This window comes from Aulostomus chinensis, chromosome 6 (assembly GCF_037954235.1).
Source record: "Aulostomus chinensis isolate RoL2024-O1b breed Wild chromosome 6, RoL_Achi_v1.0, whole genome shotgun sequence".
NCBI lineage: Eukaryota > Metazoa > Chordata > Actinopteri > Syngnathiformes > Aulostomidae > Aulostomus > Aulostomus chinensis.
Window position 1 is genome coordinate 11,913,553 of NC_141325.1, and position 23,405 is coordinate 11,936,957.

Consider the following 23,405-nt stretch of genomic DNA (forward strand, 5'->3'; position numbering starts at 1 on the left):
CTCCGTTACCTGCGTTTCTCATTCAGTCAGCTCCAGCTGGTGTGTTGATTCAGTTTGCTGTTTAGTTTGGTTTTACTACTTTGGATCTTCTCATTCTTCTTTATTCTGCGGTGTACTGTAAGTTCGGCCTGTCATCTCTGCATTCGGGTCCGCTTGCCACACCATTTCGAAGTTGTTACAAGTAAATAGTACAGATATACTCAACAATATTGCAGTTTGGTTCCATGAATACTGAGTTGGTACTGACGTCAAATCCCTTCGGTCTCAGACTGCTTCAGCTGCATGGTGCCCATTTGAGGAGAGGGGGAAGGACATGAGATCCCATGCACAAGCACTCACCTCACCCCCACACTCACACAGACACACACACACACCACACACACAAACACAGACACACACACAGACACACGCTGAGTCCCATCTGAGATTCTAAAGACTATGCTCTCTAACTGTCACTCCTAGTTACAGACCTATCATGCAGAAACGCTGACTTATTCATGGCTTTCATGCAAACCTGGATGCACAGAGGAAACTGAAGCTGGATGCTCTGTGTGTGTGTGTGTGTGTGTGTGTGTGTGTGTGTGTAGGTGTGTGTGTGTGTGTGTGTGTGTGTGTGTGTGTGTGTGTGTGTGTGTGTGTGTGGAGAGAGAGAGAGAGAGAGAGAGAGAGAGGGAGAGAGAGCAGGGTCTATTTTACTTTGCTTACTGTACCTTACTCAGCCATGCTTTACATCATTTTGCCATTAAAGGTCACACAAATTCACACGCATGCACTCAGTTTTTCACTATATGCTGAGATGCCTAGGACTTATTTCATCTCTGATAAAGCTTTCAGGGTTTTTTTGGCAACTACTGAAGGCATATTGATCATAAGAGTTAAGAAATGTCAAGCTGCTCCAATGGCAGGTAACAGTATACACGTCCTGACTCCTGACTGAATACTGGAATACTCATGGCTACTTTTTAAAGGTCTTAGTCTTGTTTTGGAATGAACCACATATTTACTTGGTACGGTCTCAGTCTTGGACCTAACTCTGATGATATTGATGAATAACCTGTGTATTATTTGATTGGTAATAAAAAATACCCAGCTTCAAAAACAACCAGTAACTTGAGTAGTACTTGAATAGACTAATTGCTGCTCGACCCACACACACACACACACACACACACACACACACACACACACACACACACACACACACACACACACACACACACACACACACACACACATACACTTTAACTATCAGTGAAAGAAGCCAGGAGGAAGATGTCACCTCATTTGTCTTCGCAAAACTTTGGGAAAAAGGACTCGTCAGTCTGCAAATAGTTCAACATGACACATGAGAGACCCTCCTGGGTCCGGTTCTGACTCAGACTCACCCTTCCTTGGTCTCAGTCTTGGCTCGGTTTTGCCCAGCCTCGGTCCAGGTCTTGACCTGTCTGAGGTTTGGTCTCAGAACACTCCAGTCTTGGTCATGGCTTGGTCTTGGTTTAGGTGGTTTTGACTGCAACACTGGCTGTCGTCCCTCGCACCATCCTCTCTCACAGGGTTTAAAAGTGCCGCGAATGACGGGACGATGAAGCACTACAGTTTTAACTTTTATTTCTCCTAAATCTGTTTTAAATTTTGGAAAACAGCATCAACAGCATTGCAGAAAGATCACACTGATTCTTCAGCCTAGAGAGGAAAAATGTGTTGCCAGATGTCATGGATGTGTTGCTGAGACAGGTAGCTCTCAAACAATTTAAATTTTCTCCTGATTTGTCTGCCTGAGTAGAGTCATGTCCTGCTAAAGGGGCGGGGCAGTGGCATAACCCTCAAAATTATTCATTTCTGATCATATCCCTGTATTATGGCCCCCCCCCCCCCCATTACAGCATGGGGTTACATACAAAAGATGTGAACGGTTATAAATGATGATAAAAGATTTTTTAGACATACATCCACGCATGAACAATCACCGAGGGTTCCCTGTTAGATTGCCTTTCAGTGTTTAGAGGTGAAAATGGTAACCGCACCAAAGTTTAGCAGCAAATTATGTCTGAATATTAAGTTGCTACCCAAAACGTATTATTTAGAGCTGTGCTGCTCAAACCGTGTTGCCGACGGAGGGAGACAAAAAAAACAAAAAAAACCCCAACAACTCTCAGCTAGCTCGAATTTTCTGGGAGACCAATTAAAATGGTGTGAAAGTTCTACATTTCATTTAAACGGCGCAAAGACTCACCCAATGCGACACCGGGTGAATATTATTTCCTGTAATACTTTTTTATCTATTAATTATCATAATGCAAAAACCTCCAAACATTGAATAATATATATTTGTGTGTGTGTGTGAGTGTGTGTGTGTGTGTGTGTGTGTGTGTGTGTGTGTGTGTGTGTGTGTGTGTGTGTGTGTGTGTGTGTGTGTGTGTGGGCGAGCTAACATTGTATTGTTAACTGGGGCAACTGGCTGTCACTTAGAGAGTTGCCTTATGATGCAATGCGAGCTCTAACAATAGAAGGTGCTGGAAGGATGGATGCGTATGTGTATGTGCACATGTAAATGAGAGCATGCGTGAGTGACATCTCACTGAGGTGACTGTCAGGATCCAAATAGGTATTGCCTCATAAATGACAGACTGTCATTTAATGATCATTATTCAGTGACTTAGGGGCAATGGTACCTTATCATACCTGCAGTACTGACACACCATCATCCTGCACGAGTTAATTTTGAGCTGTTTGACAGCTGCTTCACACGGGGAGGTGACATATGTGATGAACGGAAAACATAGCTTACTGTTAAACACGTTAGCATGCGCACAGGAGTCGATGCACTCATGCAAACTGCAAATACAAGAGATAGAAAAACAAAATAATAGTTCTGGGTGGGTTTTGCATATTCAAATCCGTGAAAATGATACTTTTTTTTTAACTTTGTGAAGCAGTTAATTCGATCACTGGTGGTGGAGCACATTCATTCTTATTAGTCATATTACCAGCTATGACTTCAGAGAGATAACACAAAATATATTTTGACATGAGCACATCTTCAAAACTAAGAGGTATGTACCTTCATATTACTGAGCTTAAATTGCATACACTTCACATTTCAAAGTGTGCGCGAGTGACACAGAGATGGATAAAAGAATAGTCAAGACTGTTGAAATACAAGAGTCACTGGTAAAGAGGATTGCAGCAATTTTATGACTATTGATGTTATCAGATCAAGCAGCTCGTCTCTGCTGGTTTAGTTTGTGTAATGTTGAATATTTTGTCAATTATCAGACACAAAGCTCTCCTCAAATATAATCACATCTCCAGAGTTTTAATGAGTGTCAGCACACCTCATAGAGGATGAGGTATACAGCCAAGAGCTTATGAAAGGTTTATCAACATTATTATATTTCATATTGTTTGACAAAAACAAAACAAGAGTGACTTCATGTTTACTGCCCTGATGGTTCAACTGCATGAGAGTTCATTTAATTTGATTAAAAATAAAAACCTATGAGGAAGGAATGGCAGGCAACAAAGAGCAACAGGATAGTTTTTGACATGAGGCCTGTGGAGGCAGCACTGCACTGAAATTCTACAGTCTCTTTCTTTCCCTCTCTCTGTCTGTCTCTCGCTCTCTCTCTCTCTCTCTCTCTCTCTCTCTCTCACAAGCACACACTCACAAACACACACAACGTCAACTTCATAGGTGGCTTGTTATTATGCAATGTTAATCCCAAATCCTAACACACATTAGCTATGTCCTGCTGGAGTTTATACATCCATCTATATGTGATATAGCTATAGCACACAAGTGTGTGTGTGTGTGTGTGTGTGTGTGTGTGTGTGTGTGTGTGTGTATGTATGTGTGTCTGCATTGTAATGTGATGTCTGCCTGTTAGAGAAAAAGTGCAAGGACTTACGTTTGTGTTTTGTGGTAGACTAGCAGCTTTCTATCTGACAAATCACTGTTGATTCACTGTATGTGCGTGTGTGCGCGTGCGTGTTTGTGTGTGCGTGTGTGTACATGAACATTCATTGGCATCAGATTGTGACCTAAATGTACCATGATGAAGCTTTGTTGAACTTTGCTGTTGTTTCCAGAGTTTACAGTCTGGTCAGATTAGAGCCAAATATGTGGGCGACCGTTTGGAAAACTTCGAAAGGTGTGTGCGCATGGGGGGGTTCCTCAGAGCGACGTGACTTGTGAGGAGAAACAACAGTGGCATCGACTGTGCTGGGGGGCCAAACGAACATCGTGGTGATAGAAGGGGACTTTCTTCAAAATTACCTGTGATAATGTGTGTAAAACACAGCCAGTCAACGCATAGCTATATTTGCAGTCGCACCGAATTTCCATCACATCTCTTCAAAATTTTCTTTTAATAGAGTCGAACCTATTAATAGCGCGCAGGCTTTCTCCGTCTCCGACGCGCATTCTTACGAAATGCCGCTGCGTAAAAATAGAAATACAGTTGTCCATAACTAGCACCCATTGACACAATAGCTCCCGTTCTAGACACGTAGCTCCTCCCTATGTATGAGTGTGTGTATGTGTGTGTGTGTGTGTGTGTGTGTATGTGTGTGTGAGAGAGGGAGAGAGTGTGTGTGTGTAGCGGGTGGGTGACAGCTGGGCTGGCTGCGCTCCGCACCAGTGTGGTAAGAAGCTTCATCTCCAAATAGGATGACCGTCGGCTATTGTGGAAGCGACTGCGTGCTGCTCCGTTTCTAGTTCTGGGACACCCGGTTGCTACCGTCCGTTCAATTCACCAGAGGGGACTTTAAAACGCCAAAACATCCTTCTCTCTCTCTCTCTCTCTCTCGCTCTCTCTCTGTCTCTCTCTCACTAGTGTGGATTTCCGATGGATATTCCGATCTGAAGAGGTGTGATTTGAGCGCGGCATGTAACAAAAAGAAGCGCAAGAGAAAAGTAGCGCTCGTATTGTTGTTCTGAAACGCTCTGAACTGCTTTGAGAGTCGTATCTCATGGATTACTACTAGACAGAGCAGCAGAACCACTCCGAAGCATATCCATTCATGAGCTGAAGGTAAGATTTCTTTGTTAATCTCAAACTTTAAGCGCGCCTGTATCACAGTGTCTACACACACACGGAGGATTGTTTTCTGTTCAACCGGGCAGTCGGGCGACAAGTGCACGAGCCCCAGAGGCTGAGGTTTTACTTTCGCAACTTCTTTTGCGTAAAGCATGAAACAATTCCAAAGTGTATCATTAAAAAAAAAAGGCCGAATAATGCTCTTCAATTGAGATGGTACCTGAGATGTTGAAATCATTTTTTACCCCCCCCCCCCTTCAGATATAAACAGACCAGAGTTCCGTGCGTAATCCCCGTCGTATGCTCCTCACCCACATGGAATAAACGAATGTCAGTCTCAGAGGACCTATTGCAAACCACAGTGAGTTTAAAAACAAGCTCAACCCTAGGCTAGGATCCCGGGTACCATCAGGTATACTTGTAGAGCAATAAGAAACGTGTTTGTGGGAACTTGGGTGGCTCAAACCTGCTCCGTCTAACGGTGACTGTTCAACCCCCAGTGACTCTCAGTGGCTGATTTAAAACCTCAGACACTAAAACTACCTGTTGTAGAACATGAAAAAAAAATGGAAAAAAGTCATGATTTCTTTGAAAACACATTTACGTTGAAGAGTTTGTTCTTTTGTTACATCGAGGTATTCGAGGCTCGTCTATGAGGTTAGAAAGCCAAAGCAGGCTTTGATAACACTGTTCCTTTATGTGAGGAGTCATTAGTCATAACAGCTTTGAGATACTGTTCTTCTGTTGCTCTTAGGTGATTTTCTCTACTCGGATTGGCTCTGTCTCGCACACGCTTGGTGGGGAATGTTCAGGGAATTCAGGCTACCAGTGGACTGTGTGGTCACTACTGATTAGACCCCCAAAATATCACTCAGTTGTGTTTCTGACCAGGAGACAAAATCTCATCTCAGAAGTGAAATTGCCATTTGATTTAGTGCTGCTTCACATTATTTCTTTAACAAGCAGGGAGAGGAGATAGAGGCCTCGCAAGCCACATCCAGCAGCTTGACTGCCAACACCCAGTCACTCCCAGTGGTTTTCCTCTCCTCTCTTCTTCCCCTCCTCTCTTCCTCTCCTCTCCTCTCCTCCCTTCTCCAGCATCTCTAAATGTTGGTCAGTGTTATGAAGGGTGGTAATAAAAATTGGTGAATGTGAATATTGAATGGCCTCAGAATAATGTCCCTCTTGTAAGCTGATTTTCAGCAGCAGCTCGTGGTGTTTTGGAAACATGATATCAGCATTTAAAATAAAAAAGGGGGGATTTGATGCCAGTTCTGAGAGTTAAGCGTTGCGTCAGTTTTTCCTGATATCATTTGAGATGAATCTTGTATGTTACATCTGTGACCCAGTGTTCTTTGCTCTGAGTTGTGCCAGGGATAACACAAAAGGACCTTGAATGTGAAATTGTGGAATGTTTTAACATTTTAGCACTGCTCCTCCTACAACATTAGCCTCAAGGCATCCAAATGTCCTGGAGGCACTGTTGAAATGTTGCATGTGCTGCAAATCCCACCACACAGTTGGATAAAGGCTACAAAACTGCAAACCAGTGTGATAATCCTACTACCAACACTTTATTCATTGACATCTTGTGTTGCTGATATATGAATTGCGGCATGATTACCTCGGTGACAGCATCCTACTTGTTCTCTTCCCAAAGCAGCAGAATAGAGCAGGGGCGGCCAGAGTTGTTGCTTGTATTTGGAGCAATGCTCCGTGGAGCGTTTGATCCTCCGATCCCCTAACAATGGCAATGGGGATGGCATTGTGTGTGACTGATGTGAATTTGTCACACTGTATGTGTGTGTGTGTGTGTGGGGGGGGGGGGGCAGAGAGAGAGAGAGAGAAGCAGAGAGAGGAAAAAGAGAGTTGGTATTAACCTTTGCCTTTTGAGGAAAGATGCAGATGCTTCCTGAATCTTGCTTTGAATAATTGATACACTGTTCCTTTTCAAATGAATTGGCCTTCCATTAAAAACAATGAGGCTGGTCAGCTGCTGTTAACTATTGGTACTCATTCAGTTAGTCAATACCAAGCATTGAATAGAGTGTGTATTTATGCATATTTTATAATAGGCATGTTTTATTGATGCACGTCTCTGGTGTGTGGGCTTGTGTGTGTGTGTGTGTGTGTGTGTGTGTGTGTGTGTGTGTGTGTGTGTGTGTGCGTGTGCGTTATTTTAAACAATTAGAGTGCGAGTAAGCATCAAACCCCTCTCACTCATCTGGATGTGATTTATTGATGCTTAACCTATTTTCCAGATTCCACATATTTTTAAATTGCTGCTGCTTCAGTTACATCTCCCTAACAGTGAATGACAAACCTGCTATAATAGCTGAACTAAAACAAAAAGGGTTAATTATGAAACTAAGTATATGTTTTAGCACATTTTGTCTTAGAAATGCAGGCCAGCCTAATCATGCATGTAATCCAAGCAGTTCATCACACATGTTACAGGAAACAGTCGCTGGTTTTAGCTGCACTGGACTTGGTTTTCTTATCACTGGATTCAGTTTGAGTGATGTGAGGTATTCTAAGCAGCTACAGCAAATAAGACATTCTTTTCTTTTTGTTTATCCTTCTGCTATTCCATCTCTCTCATTGTCTCAGTTAAGATTCGCCTGACCCTCAGATGTCAAACTCATTATTTGATGAATACCTCTTTTCTATCCGAGAGTGCGTACTGAATGATATTATACAGGATAAGAGAAGGTGCCAGACCCGTGTTTAAATGTATCACTTTGTTTTTATGTTTGATTTTGTGGAGAACCAGCAACTGATTTAATTTACTTACTAACCCTGAACACATCACCCACTGTTTATTGAAGATGATAAATGATATGCATTGTACTATGGAGACCTAATATATCTTCCCTTGCAGCACGGTCCAGTGTGCACTATTCACAGCACGCCTCATTGAAAATGTAATCACTCGCTAATCACTTGTTTCAGCATGTTATCCATGTTCTCTTCCAAACACACATGTTTATTTTAGTCACTTTTGAGGTACTTACACACCGTTACATTCATTTCCAGATGACTTATCTTATCTAACCCTTTATTAGTTAGCGTCACCAATTGGGGATATGGTTTTTTACCTAGTTTTTGTTATGTCCAGTTTGTTTCCCCCAAAAGTGCCTTATGACATCAATGCATGTTTCATTTTCCAAGTTCCAAGAGTCCCATTTCCATCAATGTGTTTCGATGTGCATCTTGTGGTATCACATTAGAAAAGGATGATATAGATGGCAACACATCGGAAAACATTCTCAACTTTGCTAAAGTTTTGTTACTTGCTTGAGGTGGCTTTACCTTTTTGGAAAAAGAGCTGAGGAGCAAAATGGAGATAAGTTTGACATAGCAAATCCATAAGTCACGTGACAGACCACCAAAGCACAACTTGCAGAGCTGAAAGTAATTCCTCAAGGTCTCTCCATTTTTCACTAGATGGCTGTAGATGACCTAAAAGACTAGTTTAGTTTCCAGATTCCAGGGACTACTACTTTTTATACTTTTTTTTAACAGTAACATTGTCTACACCTTACCAGGGCGGCATGGCTCAGAGGTAGAGTGGCTGTCTAGCAACCGAAGGATCGCTGGTTTGATCCTCACTTCCCCCGGTGACCATGTCCAAGTATCCTTGAGCAAGATACTGAACCCCTTAGTGCTCCTGATGGTCCTGTGATGGACTGGCGATAGAAAATGGATGGATGGATCAATGTCTACACCTTCATCATCTGGTGAAAATATTCATCGCTCTTTTTTTGTTGTTGTTTTAACCTGTAAAATTTCCTTCAAATTTCGCTCTGCTTTTACATGGAAGGGCAACTGTTTTGTTGTTCTAACTGCCCGTTTTTTCCACTCAGCCTGCATCCTTCTGGGCTCCCCAATAAATGACTATTCAGTAAATCCATCGAATTATCCGTCCGTGTATTAAACTCTCTTCATACTAGCCACATTAACATAATTGATTGACTGTGTTGTGCGCGCCAGAAAAGCCAGAGGCATGAAGGACCAAACAATTATATTGGGCTTGGCACCACAAGTCAGTGGCAGAGTTGGCGGCATGTCTGTTGGTGTTTTGGCTGATGGTCCTTGGCAAAGCTTTGTTGTTAGAAGTTAAGTGAATTAGAATGTGATAGCCAGCCCGTCAAGGACAAGATTGTTCAGGAGCCAACCATCAGTGATTGCTTCATCAAATATTGTGTGTTGAAATACTTACTGTAGTTCATGTTGGATTAACATGTGGTAACACTTTTGTCACAGCAGATTTTGGTTGCCTGTCATTACTCAAATGAAATGGAAAGGAAATACATTTGCGAGGATAATCCGAATGCAGCAGGGCTTTGTGTGATTTCTGGGGTGATGGATGAATGACTGGCCTTGAAAAGAGCCAAGTGTTGTACTACTGGATCAGATGATATAAATGGAGGTACACAGCATAAAGATGTGATGTCCTAGTTCCAGCCCTGTTGCTGTGCTTTGGTGAAGGCAGCCAGCTGTGAGTCACAGAGACAGCAGTCTATTAAGACTTATTAGGGTTTCATCTGCTACTGTTGCTATTTGCTCTGTGGTTTGTTTCTCATGTATGCAGCCAGTAAGGAGGGTACACATTATGTGGATGTTAAACATTAGATCTCTCACTTTGCTGCTAACCTTGGGGGTGTGGCCTTGATCGTATTGTTTGTGTGTGCTTAGCAGACCCTTTCCCCTTTTCCATGTGTACTACAAAGCACAAAGCACCGAGGGTGGTTATTGGTGGTGGTGGTGGTGGGGGTCGAGGTTTGAGTGTGTGTCCTATCTGAGTATGCATGCATGTTTGCGTGGTGTTGTTCGAGTGCATCTGTCCCTCCTCCCCAGGCCCCAGCGATTGGCACTGCATCTCTCATCTATTAATCATAGAGAGCGCTTGCTTTCTCATTCCGTTGCCATAGTTTCAGGACCTGTGACAGTGTTGGGGTGCCTGGCTGCCTAGAGAGCGAAGAGGCAGCGAGGGGAAGGAAATTCAAGGAAAGAGGTGTGACTATGGAGGAAAGGAGGAAATGATATAAACACTGAAGTAAGAGGAAGGCGGAACAATTGAAACGGAGCAGAGGAGGAAAGAAGGGAAGTGATTGAAACAGCAATGGCAGGTTCAGAATCCAAGCAGGTTCTCACTGTGGATGAGAATGCCTAAAGAACCAAAATGGATTCCATTTTATCTCAGCAAAGAACCCTCAATCCTTCTGTGTGTACATCTTTTCAGACTCTCTCTCTCTCACACACACATACACATATACTCTCTCTGCCTCTTATTTTTTTCTCCTGAAGTTAGCAGAGGAATATTTTCACACCAGGCATCATCTTGTGAATAGTGTGCTCCCGGGGCTGGGTGAATCTCCAGTGAGTTACAGTACATTGAATGGCTGTTATTTCACCTTGCTTTACAATGGAAAATCCTTCCGCTGAGCTGAGATAGAAGATGGGCCAGGGCCTCCTGTTTCATGCTCAGTTGACTGTTTTCATGGTAAACCATGCTGAATTCATGCGTTATTCAATGATGGATTACTACAGAAATGGAAATTTCCAAAGCGAGGAGTACCTCGTCTTATGAACCCTCGCCGATCTCTCAGTCCATTGTTCTTTCTTTTTCCAGTCTTTCCTCTCTCCTCCACATTTAGAACACCCCCCCCCCCCCCGATGCTGGAAGAATATTGCACATGCTCTTATTTTGGCTGAAGGATGTGTATGGCTTCCATATTCCCAGTTTTGTCTTTTAAAAGTGAACTATAGACGAATATAGTGGTTGTGTTGCCATCTTATCTCATTATATCATGCCACATTTGTGAGCATCTCCAATGTGAGCATTTGTAGAGGAGCCACCTAGTCGGGCAGTAAGGTTATCATGGGATTCTCAGCACATGCGCACCCCCCCCCCCCCCCCCACACACACACACAAAACCCACATGCATACACATGCACACAATTTAGCACACTAGGGCAATTTCTTTCATGCTACTGAGAGGGAAGAGGCTTGTCATTGTTACCCTGGTGAGTGCCAATGGCTAGAAATTCAAGAATACCTGATTGTGGGCTGTGTATGTCTCCCTCCACCGTGTTTGGACCCTCTGCAGGGGAATTACCGCGAGGGGACAGAAGGACAAAGGAGGAAGTGAGAGGGTGTTTGCTCATTGTGCTGATGGCACTGAGGTGCTTTTGTGCCTTTGAAGTGATGGGATTGCAGGTGACATCATAGCGGTGGCATTGTCAGGTGCAGCAGGTGAATTAATCCAGGTGGGGGATGGGGTGAGGTTGTGTGTCTGTGTGCTCAAATCCGGTGTTTTCATGCACCTGAGTATCTGTGGAGGCAGGCATGTGTGTGCATCAGTCATCAAAGCAGAGGAAAGCCAGTGTGTAAGGTGATCTGTATGCTCATGGCAGAGCAGCAGTCATACTCTCCCAGAGGCTATAAGCCTCGTTGAATGTGGAACAAGCTGCTTCTTCTTCCAAAGCCCCACTGCTGGTTTCCACGTGCAGGCCAAACAACGCGAGACAGATTTAGTTTATTATTCATGTTTCTGGATTTTTTCCACAGCCACATTTCTGTTCAAATGATCTGTCAGCGGGTATAGTTTCACATAATCCAATGCTGCTCTGCTATCTGTGAATGCAAACATTTATGAGCTGGCCGTAAAGCTGGTAGGACATGCTCAGCTCAAGCACGCGCCAGTTGATATTCTAGACAGCAGGTGATTTGGAACAAGCATCCCAAGCTCATCTAACACCCTTATGAGGACGACGATGATAGATTGTTTGCAATTGGCCCTGGGTGAATATTAATTATTTCCAGGTGACTGATGAATCTTTAGGATGACCTGTAGTTATTTTGATTTATAAGCACGAGACGGAAAGGACGTTTAGTCATAAGGACAATCCAATTTTGGTTGTTAATATTCAAAACCTTAGACGACCAACTTTATTTTGGTGTATACTCAGTGTATATTGACCACATGTGTTCCACAAACCTTGTTAGGAAATCAGTTTTCTTGGTCACAGTGGCTGGCAGACTACAAGTGATTCCCCTGAGGGTCCTCTATTTCAGAATCCAATCAGGCAGAACTCTGAACAATATTACCTCTGTGTGTGTGTGTGTGTGTGTGTGTACATTTATTACATAGTTAATGAACAAATTGCAGCCATGTGGCATGGTCTGGTGCCGTGGCTGGTTGAGAAAAAAAAGACACACTCAAACAGACTTACCCCCCCCCCCCCCACACACACACACACACACCACCACTACCTCCACCACACTACCCACACATGTACACACATACACCCAACCACAAGGCCCCCAGTGTTCTTGGCCTGTCTGTCCATCAGCTCATGCGGAGCGCTGGGCTGGGAGTACTTATCATCACTGCTGAGTGGAGGCCTCACAAAGGCTCTCACATCTCACACACACACACAAACTCGCACGCACACACATGCGCGTGCACACACACATACACACACACACTTCCATCAGCACAGGGAGACTGCTCGGTAGCCAGGGCTGCCGGACTGATTGAACGTGTGACAGAAGGTAATCCCATCTCCTGGAAAATGCTTTTATATTCCATCAGTTTGCAAATATGTTTTGGAGAAAAACCTAATTGCTTCCTCTCTTCTGTTTGTTGGCGGCACTTTTTAATCCCAGGATGTGTGACATTCTTGTAATTTTCTGACACTTATAAAGGTTTCATCTTTTAGTTTAGTTTTTTTTTTGTTGCTTTTTTTGCCTACTGGGTGCAGCAGAAACAAGTTGTTAGACAGTAACATATTATCACCTTTTAAGCTTAATTGAACTAATTAGCAATCCCACCATGTCTTTTGATTTGCTGAATCACGATCATTAAAGTCTTAGGGTCCACGTCCGTCTGAGTTTCTCGCTTTTTTTCTCTTCTAAATATCTGTGTGACTGAAGATGTGGGCACGAGTTAGAGTAATTCGTGTGGTTCATGGTCTGGCAGACATTAAGGGATTTAGAGGAGAGAAGGTTAACCTGCTGGTCCGTGCATGTCTGGTTCATCTATTGTTTTGGTTCAGCACTTGTTCATTTTGGATGTGACAGTTGGTGTTTATGGCATTTGTCCCGCCCCTCCTCCAATGTGATTGGACAGCTGGGTCAGAAGTGCTAGTGATGAGAGTGGGGGTTTTATGCAAAAAGTGCAACATTGTTCAACTCTCTGCCACTAGAAAATAAAGGCAAATGCTTGCAGCAGAATAGACGCTCTGCACTTTGTCATGCTGCTGGTGTTAACTGTAAAAATGCAGCACACACACTGTCCTCAGGAGGAAAAACGCTTCGAGGGACACTAAATTCTGCCTTAGTTACCTGCAAAGCATATTTTCACTCTGCCACTTTTCACTCTTAATTCTTCCTCAAGATGTTGATAAAATGGATAATCCAGGTGGATTCATGTTTCTAAATGATGCAATTGCTAATGCTAATTAGCTCAGAAACAGAGTTGTAGAGGGACCATTTTTGAATAAAGACAGACAGTAATGGAGCCATGCAGTACAAGCAGAGAGTGGGGGGTTAGGGGGCCATGGAAGAATGGCCAGTCGGTGAAGGATCTGCGATATTTAAGTAGACAGGAAAGGAAGAAGCCAGCCGGTCTGAAAACATAATCGAAAGAGGGACAGTTTCTGGAGGAGGCAGGTAGGAGGCTTTGAGGCGCCGGCTGAAGAACTGCAACACGAGTCAATTTTGAATGAAAAGAAATAATATTTCGCTTCACTCCCATCCATTCCTCTTGGACCTGGACAAAAGGTGCTCTGTATGTGGGCAGGTAATCAGGCAAGCAGGTTGATAGGCAAGAAGACAGACAAGCTGTGAGCCAGGAAAAGAGAAGTTGTGCCTTGCATGATAATATATTCATTCATCCCCCACTCTGATAATGTTCCCAGCATGCTTGGCTTGATTCATTCATCTCAGTCAACTGGGGGCCTTTTTAGGTTATTTGTTAAAAAGCCTCTTTGCTTTCCAAAACCCTGTTAGGTTTTGATTTGACTGTATTATTTAGGAGGTGATTGGTTCTGGGTTTGTGAAGGTGTGTGGGAGTTCAGGCATATATGTGAGCCGGTGTCTTGTTTGTGTACGTTTGCACCCTTGAACAAATTGCTGTGTGTAGAGCCGAAGAATTTTGTTTTGGTTTGATTGGGCACTACAGCAGTTGCATACTGAATGCGCCATCCTTTGATCTGTTCCCATCCTCAACTAATCTGGGATGGTTTCACAGATAAATTTGGCATTTGTTATGGGATCGGTTTAATTTCTTCTAAATAACCAACAAATCCTCCGTTTATTGATTGTGGTGTCATACAGCAATTGAACCCTTAATTAATTAATAGAGTTCGGCGGTTGAAGGAGGATGCGTGGCTATTCGCTCAGCTCCTCTCCGGAGTTTGATGAGTCAAAACGGGTCAGACATCATCACAGAGACTAATTCCTGTTTTTACAAGAAATAAATTGGATGTGTTGTTTTGTCTCAGCATCAAATCTTGTTTGCATAAAGGCTTTAGACTTTTCGACAGGTAGGAAAAAAGCTGCTAACTCATTAGTCACATCCTCTTCAGTATAACCTCCCCATCTGTGTCTTTCTCTCCTTTCTTTTCCCTTCTTTGTGTTTCCTTCCGAGTACATATGAGCTCTGCATGAGATCTAGTAATGCTAGCTAGCCCAGTAACTAGATAGTAACAGACTACAGCAGGTGAGACCATCTAGACTCACCAGCCGTTAATCATTTACACCAGGTGATTCGGTCTCACTAACCAGGAATTACTCTTTTACTTTTACACAACAGTTTCATTTTTGCGCTATGCTTGGATACTTCCATGTTTTGAGCTTGTTTTATGAAGCATTATTCAGGGTGTAGGTGGTGGTTTGTACACTTATTATGTTTCGAGGTGGCATTTAATGTAAAATCTGTTGTCCCTATTCAGTGACTCAGTTTTGAGACCATTGTACTACCTGGCCTCCATTTTGAGTTTACGCTGCAAAATTACAGTAGGTTACATCACCACACATGACAACAAAGAAATCAGACTGCAAGGAAAAAAGTGGTGGTATGAATGTTTGGAGGTGCAGCTCTGACCCAGATAAGATTGGTAGTTTTTAGAGCGTTGCCTTGATCTAGCAGTGTAGTCCTATTGTTGTCTGTACCTGACTTTGATCTCCATCCTTCCCTTGTGCTGCACTGGATTTGTGTCTCTTTTTTCATCCCTGTGAGGTGCAGTCATCCAGGGCCAGCTGAACTCCCTCAAGCAGACTGGTGGATTGTTGTAGACTCTATCTAGAACAAACAGGTTTTCATGCAGCCGGTCGATAAGATGGGACACGCTGGTTGTGTTCACACTGGCGCCGCTGCAGCAGCCGTCTGTTTCACACATTAACAGGTGAAGGACTTAGTGTGTGTGTGCTTGTCTAAGTTGGGGGGGCGGGGGGTTGTTTGACTCAGACTTTGATAAATGAGCAGTCACAAGCTAACACAGACAACACGATATTTGATGTCATTACTACATGCACTGTGAAGATTGAGGATGTGGTCGCGAATGATTGAATCACTTGTGTACTTTTCCAACTCTGCGTAGAACCAGACACACGGGTGTATTTGCACCTACATGCCTTTACACATAAACATGAACACTTGAACTCAATAAAGCAAGACCAAAAAAACAACAACAAAAAAAACAATAAAACTGAGACAGCTGAGCAATTAGGTTACAGGTTTGAAATACAATCTCTTGAATACATGACCAGGATCCCACCTTTTTTATGTGGTATTTTGTTCATCTTGTAGGTCAAACTGACCACATTCTCATACGTTGTGCTTGTAGATTTAAAAGAAGGAATAATGGGTGCAGTTTTTGTACATGCATTATATTCAAATTTCATAGCCGCTACTCAAGCATGATCCCCCTCCCTTTTTAATATTGAAATAGTTAATATTTCATTCAGCACTGTGTGACACGATGACTTTGGGGGGCAGGCCACTGCAGGGTTTTTACTATTTTCATTCCTTCACAGCCTCTCAGTTTTGTTCAGGGTGATTGTCTGTAAGAAGCAGCCTACATGGCCTCAATTACCTGGGGCTGCTATAGTTCTTACCTCCACCGCTCGCATAATAAAGTGTGACTTTCTGTTCGAGTGCTCTCATTGCTCGTCCCACCCTGGAGGCAGTCTGATAGTTACTCCCTCATCACGGTGATTTCCATGCTTGTAACACTGGGCTAATTACTATCGTAAATACCGCCTGAGCTGCAACTACAGCACCAGCTGAATGGTTGGGGTGAGCACAGGGGAGACGCTCTTAATTAATTGATTGTTATTTTGAATCCTTAGCAAATGATTGGAGTCGGTTTGACAAAGAAGAACTATGAGTGGCACTATTTTTATCCACAGCACCTGAGCTCAGTGTGAGCATTACATTCTAGTGTGCATACTTTAGAGCTGGTGGCAGCAACTCAGTCAATTTAGGTTAATCCAGAATGAACAAAGTCTCCCATTTGGCTCTGACCGAGCAATTTCTCAACCTCTTCTCATACTTAATTCTTTGTGCCACTATATTGAGATTAAATAAAGATTGTGGTTGAGGGAGATATTGATTTTAGTGGCTTGAACGTTAGCTGATTCTCATGAGCTTTTTATAGCCATTAGCGATGGTTATTCATTCATTGGATGCGTTGTGTTACACGGAAGGAGGAGCAGCTGGTGAGATTATAATCAATAGGAACATTAATGCTGCCTTTGACCTGAATGTTTTTCACCCTTCTCACTTCTTCTTTTAGACAAAACACCTGCAATCATGAGTTCTGTTCATGTTCTGTTCAACATCATCATCATCATCATCATCATATGATGTGGTCATAAGGGTGAAGTAACAAAGCCATAAAGGGCAGGAACAGCTTGCTGACTACAGTAGGCCTGCCATATGCCCCAAGTAAACAGAGCTAAAGGGAGATATGATTCACAGCGGGGTGTAAAAAGGAGCTGAATGCAGAGAAACAGGGGGACCCTGCAAGTGAAGAGGCTTTGGTTACCCTTTTAAGCGATTACTATCTTCCAAACAGACAGATAACATGGTTCATCCGTATCAGCCATTTGTATAAGAACAAGTAGTGTATTTTATTACGTAGCCAGTAATGAAACTTTATATACCTCTGAGGGTTTTTATGGTGAAAAAATACATGTGAGAGATAAGAAGGTTTATACAAGCTTTTACGGATCTATGGTGGTTAAATGGTAATTCTTGCGTCCATAAAAGAATTCAGACCATCTGCATATCACGCGCTGGTACACATAGAATAGGTGTGTGTGTGTGTCCAAGCAAATATGTAACATATGCAGGATCTCGGTGTTGCTGTGTAAATAGTGGCGGATGTGCATCTGTTTGAAAGCTTTTCAGATGTTATATGCAAAATATTAAGTTTGATACACTTACATTTTTACAGGTAAGACCACTCAAGAGTATCGTGTCATAATTAGCCCGACTACGACACAATTGAAAAGCTTATTACCGGGTTAGTTCTTTAATATCAGATAAATATAAGACTTAAAGTTGGGCCAAAAGTTTACCTTTGATACTTTCAGGTACATTTTGCCTGCAGAACTTATTGTACTTCAACTTTGGCACTTTATTGGCTGATATATCTGTATCAGCCTCAAAAATCTTTAATGTGGCCAGTCAATGCTACACATACATCCACATAGCCTGAGGGTGAGGACATGTTATACGCTATGGGCTGGGTTGCATATGAGTTCCTCTCCAGTATCCACTATCAGCATTTGGGGTTGGGTTGTGCGTATCAGGTGTCAGAAGGTCAGACATGTGCTGGGAGTCAGATGACTTTGTGTGTCAGATGAAGATCTCATCCGTGAGAAGCCCAATTCCCTAACTCAGGTTTTCTTTGTTTTGTTGGTGTCAGATGCCTGCTGGAAACCACAATTTACTGATGAGAAGTCGTTAGCTGGGATACGTGAACTATAGAGCTGGAGCAATTTGTGGATTTCTAAAGTATTGATTTTTAACATTGATGAATATGTCAGTATTATTATCAAGTAAAAATGTCAGCCTCTCAGTTTGTTCCTAACTATTGTGTGTAATATTGAGTAGAGGGGAACATGCACACCGCTTGTTTTCAGAGAATCAAATCCCCTGAAAATCCAATTCCAAAGAAAACAAAACCTGCACACTGTCAAGTCTTGTTTGGACTGCTGATTTAAGTTTTTAGACTGTTGATTTAGGAGAAAAACATCCAGAATGGAGCAACTAAGTTTAGGTTTCAATGGCTTTTAGTACTTTCATGCATCCATTGCTTTATTTTGATGAGCACTTTCTGGAATATCTTGTATACATTTGCTGTTTTACTCCCTGTAAAGTTTTCAGGCGTGTGCGATTACCTGCCCTTATCACCTATATCCGGTCTGTTAATCTGATTCGTCCTTTGATCCAGTCAGCTCCTGTCTATCAGCCTGTTTCTAATTCACTCAGGAGTACTGTTGTATTTCAGTTGATCACTTAAACTTTGTCAGATACTTTGTTTATCTGCCTGCTTTTCAGTTTGGATTTCGGTCAAGTTGTCTTGAGTTTCTCAGCGCATCTATTTTCTAGGTCTTTTTTTATGAAATATACATCGAGTGTCCCTCAAATGAGTGCTCCTGCTTCCATGCCACAAACAAGCTATGCACATCTTCTATGCACTGATTTATCAAAGTCAAGATGAAGTTATTTCTTGTTTTGATTTTAGGAGTCAAAAAAATGAACTCTTCTTGTTATTTGACATATTTTAAAGTGTCGGGAGATTTTATCCATATTGTCTCCCCTGAGTGCGATGGTGCCATCTAGAATGTAATCAAACACACTGGTAAACCTCAGAGATTCAACAAAGACATTTAATTATTCTAGCTAATGATTTTTGGCAACTGGGGGCAGTAAAACAAGGTATGATAGGATGTTACTGCCTAGTAGGCTAGAGCATGTTAGCGCACCATCTGTTGTTTCTAATTTCTTTCAATTACAAGACATTTGTGAAACATCAAAGTGCAGCCAAAGCAAGAACATTGCTGAGTCATGCTTTCTAACAGTATGATTAGATCCTCAATTGTGGTTTCTGGCATTGTGGTGAATATGGCATTTCTTCCTCTTTGTCATATGATGGAAGGCTGACTGCAGGCTTCATTCTGTGCTTCCTGTGCTGAAACATGCTACAGATCAGATATTTTCATGTTCAAAGAAACGCGTACATGATTGCATTGAGTGCTGTTGGTTCTAACCTGATCTGATCTGATTGTGTTTCAGCCCACCCACCCTGCAGGCTACCACAGCGGTCAATCACAAAGCGCCTTTCAACAAAACATCCAACCCCAAACAGATCAAATGTGTAGATAAGACAAATAAAACTTGCGCACACGACCCCACCAAACATGTGATACATCCCCCATCTCCTCCGTCGATGTGGCTACTCTTTCGAACGTGGCACATGATAAACGCTCTCAGCCTCAAAGAGAAGAAGAAGAAAGTGTCCAGTTACAAATACGATGCTGTACTTGCCTGCAGGGTCCATACATGTCTCCATATTATTTATTATCTGTGTTTACAGACAGATATTTTGCGCTAGTATGAAATAACAGGCAACGTCTCAACAGTTGTCAATTTGCTGCGTTCGCATCTCAGGAAATGATTTAACAGCAGGAATTTCTCTTGATTGTTTTTTGTTTTTTTTCCATTTGCCCTTTTTTCAGCTACTGTATTGAGGCCTCACCTCTTGTTTCTATGTTATCTATCCAAACCTATTGCCAGAACAAAATCAATGCTTGTGCATCGGACAATGTCTGACTCTCATTAGACCTTCAGAGCAAACTGATCTCCTAGAAATATCTGAAATTACCAAGAAAATATCTGCAACACTGCATTTCACAGTGGTGGTCAAATAATGTGCCAGCACTACTTAAACAATGCCAGATGAAAGTAATTTAGGATCCAGTGGCGTCTTTTTTTTTGTGGTGGACACAGAAAAATTCCTGGTTACAACTTGACACTCTAAAGGTAGTTAATGTTTTTCAGAAAATGTATGAAGTTACTGTAAATCACTGACGGCATGTTCTTGAAATGTCATTTGTGATGTGTCATTATATTTCAGGTTTGGTTAGGTTACGGCGCAAAAAAACATCAGTCAAGGTTGTGTCTTCACAACAGCAACCACCAGCCAAAATGAAGAACCCCAAATTATTGGCTATTTATTACGCTGCACCATCATGTATCATTTCAGAACATCTCCTACAACCATCATCATCACCACCGCAGCACTATGTGGAGAAAAGAACTCAGTCAGTCAGAAATGTGAAGGGAAACATCTTCATAAATTTGGCATCACCATCATAAAAAAAAACCAAGAAAATGGACAGTAAAACATGTCTGCTTCTCAGAAAAAAATGCCAGCTGTTGACACAAAGATGTGCAGTGAGTGTATGTGTGTGTGTCTGTGTGTGTGTGTGAGGAGGGGGTGGAGGAGGAGAACAGAGAAGAGAAATGCTGCAGATCTGCCTTTGGTGGAGGTTGGCCTCTCAAGTGCACAGTATGGTGCTCTTGTTGTTGAAAGTGTGTGCATGTTTTTGTGTGCATTTGCGTGAGTACATCAAAGTTTTTATTTCATGTGTATTCTCCGTGCTTATGCCCACCCTGCTGTGAGCCTGTGTGTACTTAGGTGAGCACCAGCGAGTGTCTCTGCTTCTCTGTTGACCCCCTAGGAAGTAAATATCGCAGTAGTGGGGAAAGCAGAGCCAAGCGGGCCTGGCCAGGCCAGAGCAGAGGTGAGGCAAGACAGACAACTTGCACACAGACCCTCCTTTATACCCCATTAATAACATAGTTCCACGAAGGACAGCCTTAGGCCAGCGAAGGTCTGTCAAGGTGGTTCATTGTGCTGTAGGAAGTGAGTCGTTCATATGTTAATAGCTGCTGGAGTGGGTTCCTTCAAAGCCCGTTTGTTTTAGTGAAAGTAGTAGTCACTCATTGAGAGGGACTGGATGGAATGTGACAGGGTGCACTGCTGTTTAGTTACTGTAGCTTAATTGACCCTGAGAAAGGCGAGCGGAGGCCGAGGGAGGAGGGTGGCCACTCAGAAAGGAACAGAGGGTGGAGACGAGGAAGGGAGAGAAAAATGGAGCGAACAGTGGGAAGCAAAATGGATAAATTGATAGAGACGGAGGACGCTTCATCATAGCAGAAGCGTCTCTCCGCTTGAGTCTGTTTTATCTGTTTAGTCCGCAGGAAAAGTCTCTCTTGCGAATGTGCAGCACAATGAGATGGATTCTTCTGATGTCCGTCTGACTAATGAGCCAACTTGTCCAAAATCATCATCATTCTAACTATTTACTTCATTTTTATTTATGGTTCCATTTATGATCTCGCTATTTATTGCTTGCTGATTTGTTGTTTTATCTTCTGGGTCAGAGAAAAGCTGAGGCTTGTCTTTTCTCGTTAAGCCACATGAATGTAACTGTATGTCAAGGCTGTGCTGGGAAGGTGTCTGCAAAAATCATTTTCTTATTTGGGATCATGTGCACGTCGGTGACAACTTAAAGTAAACAAAGAAGACTTTCACACATACTTTATTTAGATTGTTTGGTATGATAAGTGTGCAAAATGGGACCAAACAAGCAGGCTGAGACTTTGCTGAAACTTTAGCATTTTTTTTTTAAATGTAGCACAGCATCCAAACTATGTAGCAATTAGCATAAAAGCAAAACATAAATAAATAAATAGAGACATCCACAATAGTCTCAACACTTGGACCTGTTTACTCCTTTTCCTGAGTCTCAGACACATCTGCCTATTAAAGGGGGTGAATGTTCTTGAATTATTCGTTTGCGTTTATTGGCGGTTGGCGACTCTGTTTGTATGTGCATTATCACCTCCATAACGTGGCTTGTAGTGACCCATTTTGGTTTGCAAACAAATGGCACCAAGAGGAAAATCCACAAAGTTTACGGACTCATCCAATGACTTGGAAGTGTTGGACAACCAGAACAGCTTCGGTTTACTTTGACAAAGATTCTATCTAAAAGGTAGTCCTTAATTACTCTGTCTCACATTTCAGTTCATAAAAGGTGTTGCTTTTGTTTGTGAGCATCATGACATCATTTATTACCAGTGCTTTTTGGATGGAGGCATTACCATTTCTTTCCTGTTAATAATGGACCCGCTGAGATCATTTGAGCTATCTTGGTGAGTGAGCAGCCTCCGCTTCAGAAGAGGAGGGTTTGATAATGTTGTTTGTCTTTGCTTTCATAATGTTGTTTCTTTTTCTAAAGAACACACAGCAGTAAGTACGCTGAGATATGTGTGTGTGCACGCGCGCGCGTGTGTGGTTGTGCGTGTGTGTTGGTGTGTGTATGAGCTGGAGTTTGATTCTGACATTTCCCTGAAACCATTAGTAGGTGCACATAGGTCTAATCTGACAGATGTGATGGATGATGACCCAGAAGCACCACACGTGGTTGTGCACACAATATACACACACACACACACAGAAACTTGTGTGTGTTGCGTTGCCACCTTACACTCTAATCTTTTGCTCAAACCCAAACAGCAGTTCAAAGGAGACTCGAAGCCACAGACAGAGACAAAAGAATGGGTAAAGTAATCAGCTCTGTCCGATTTCCTCCTCCGTATGAAATCTCTCCTCTGTCTCCACTCTACCCTGAGGTCACACGCTAATCAAAAATGTCGAAACCTTCTCAGACCTTCCTATTATTTGGGTTAAACCTGAGCTGCAATCGGCGGAAGCTATTTTAAGGCGCTGGCTGCTGCTTGCCCTGTACTTCCTATATCTCTCTGTGGGAACACGGAGTCATTGATCTATTGCCGAGCAGCCCTCCTTCACCCCCCACCTCCTCTCGGTGAGAACCCACAAAGCATCTCCACGCTGCAGCTTTCACCTTCAGATGAAAGTTACCAGCTACACTGTAAGGAAATATCACTGTGATGGAAAACAATTTGAAGATGCCTTGAGTGATACCATCAGCCTCACATCACTGCACCCCAGACCTCTTGACAGAAGTTTCTGCTTACTGTTTTGGTCGACAGGGGCCATGAATTGTAGTCCATAAATTATTGACCCTTGGCCTTTGCAGTGTTTGGGAATAGAAAAGTATTCCTCAGGTATGTGAACTGAAACAAAGATAAAATGCTGCCTGACTCTCCAGCCGAGCATAAAATAGCCTGGCTGAGCTCTACTGCTGATGATGAAATAAGAACTCATGTGCTTCTCTTTGAAGCTCGTTATTTTTCTGTTTTGCTGTGTTGCTGCTGTTTAGAGACGAGAACTTGGCTGTTCTGGGTCAAA

General features: G+C 42.6%; 1 protein-coding gene across 3 annotated transcripts in view; it reads left to right on the forward strand.

Annotated features, from left to right (window-relative positions):
- The first annotated feature begins 4,575 nt into the window (after nucleotides 1-4,575).
- The window catches only part of sema6a (sema domain, transmembrane domain (TM), and cytoplasmic domain, (semaphorin) 6A), a 106,968-nt gene continuing 88,138 nt past the window's right edge, over nucleotides 4,576-23,405 (forward strand). For all 3 annotated transcript variants that reach the window (XM_086206482.1, XM_086206483.1, XM_086206484.1), the window contains exon 1: nucleotides 4,576-5,033. The gene's annotated coding sequence lies outside the window, so the exon portion shown is untranslated. The remainder of the gene's footprint in view (nucleotides 5,034-23,405) is intronic.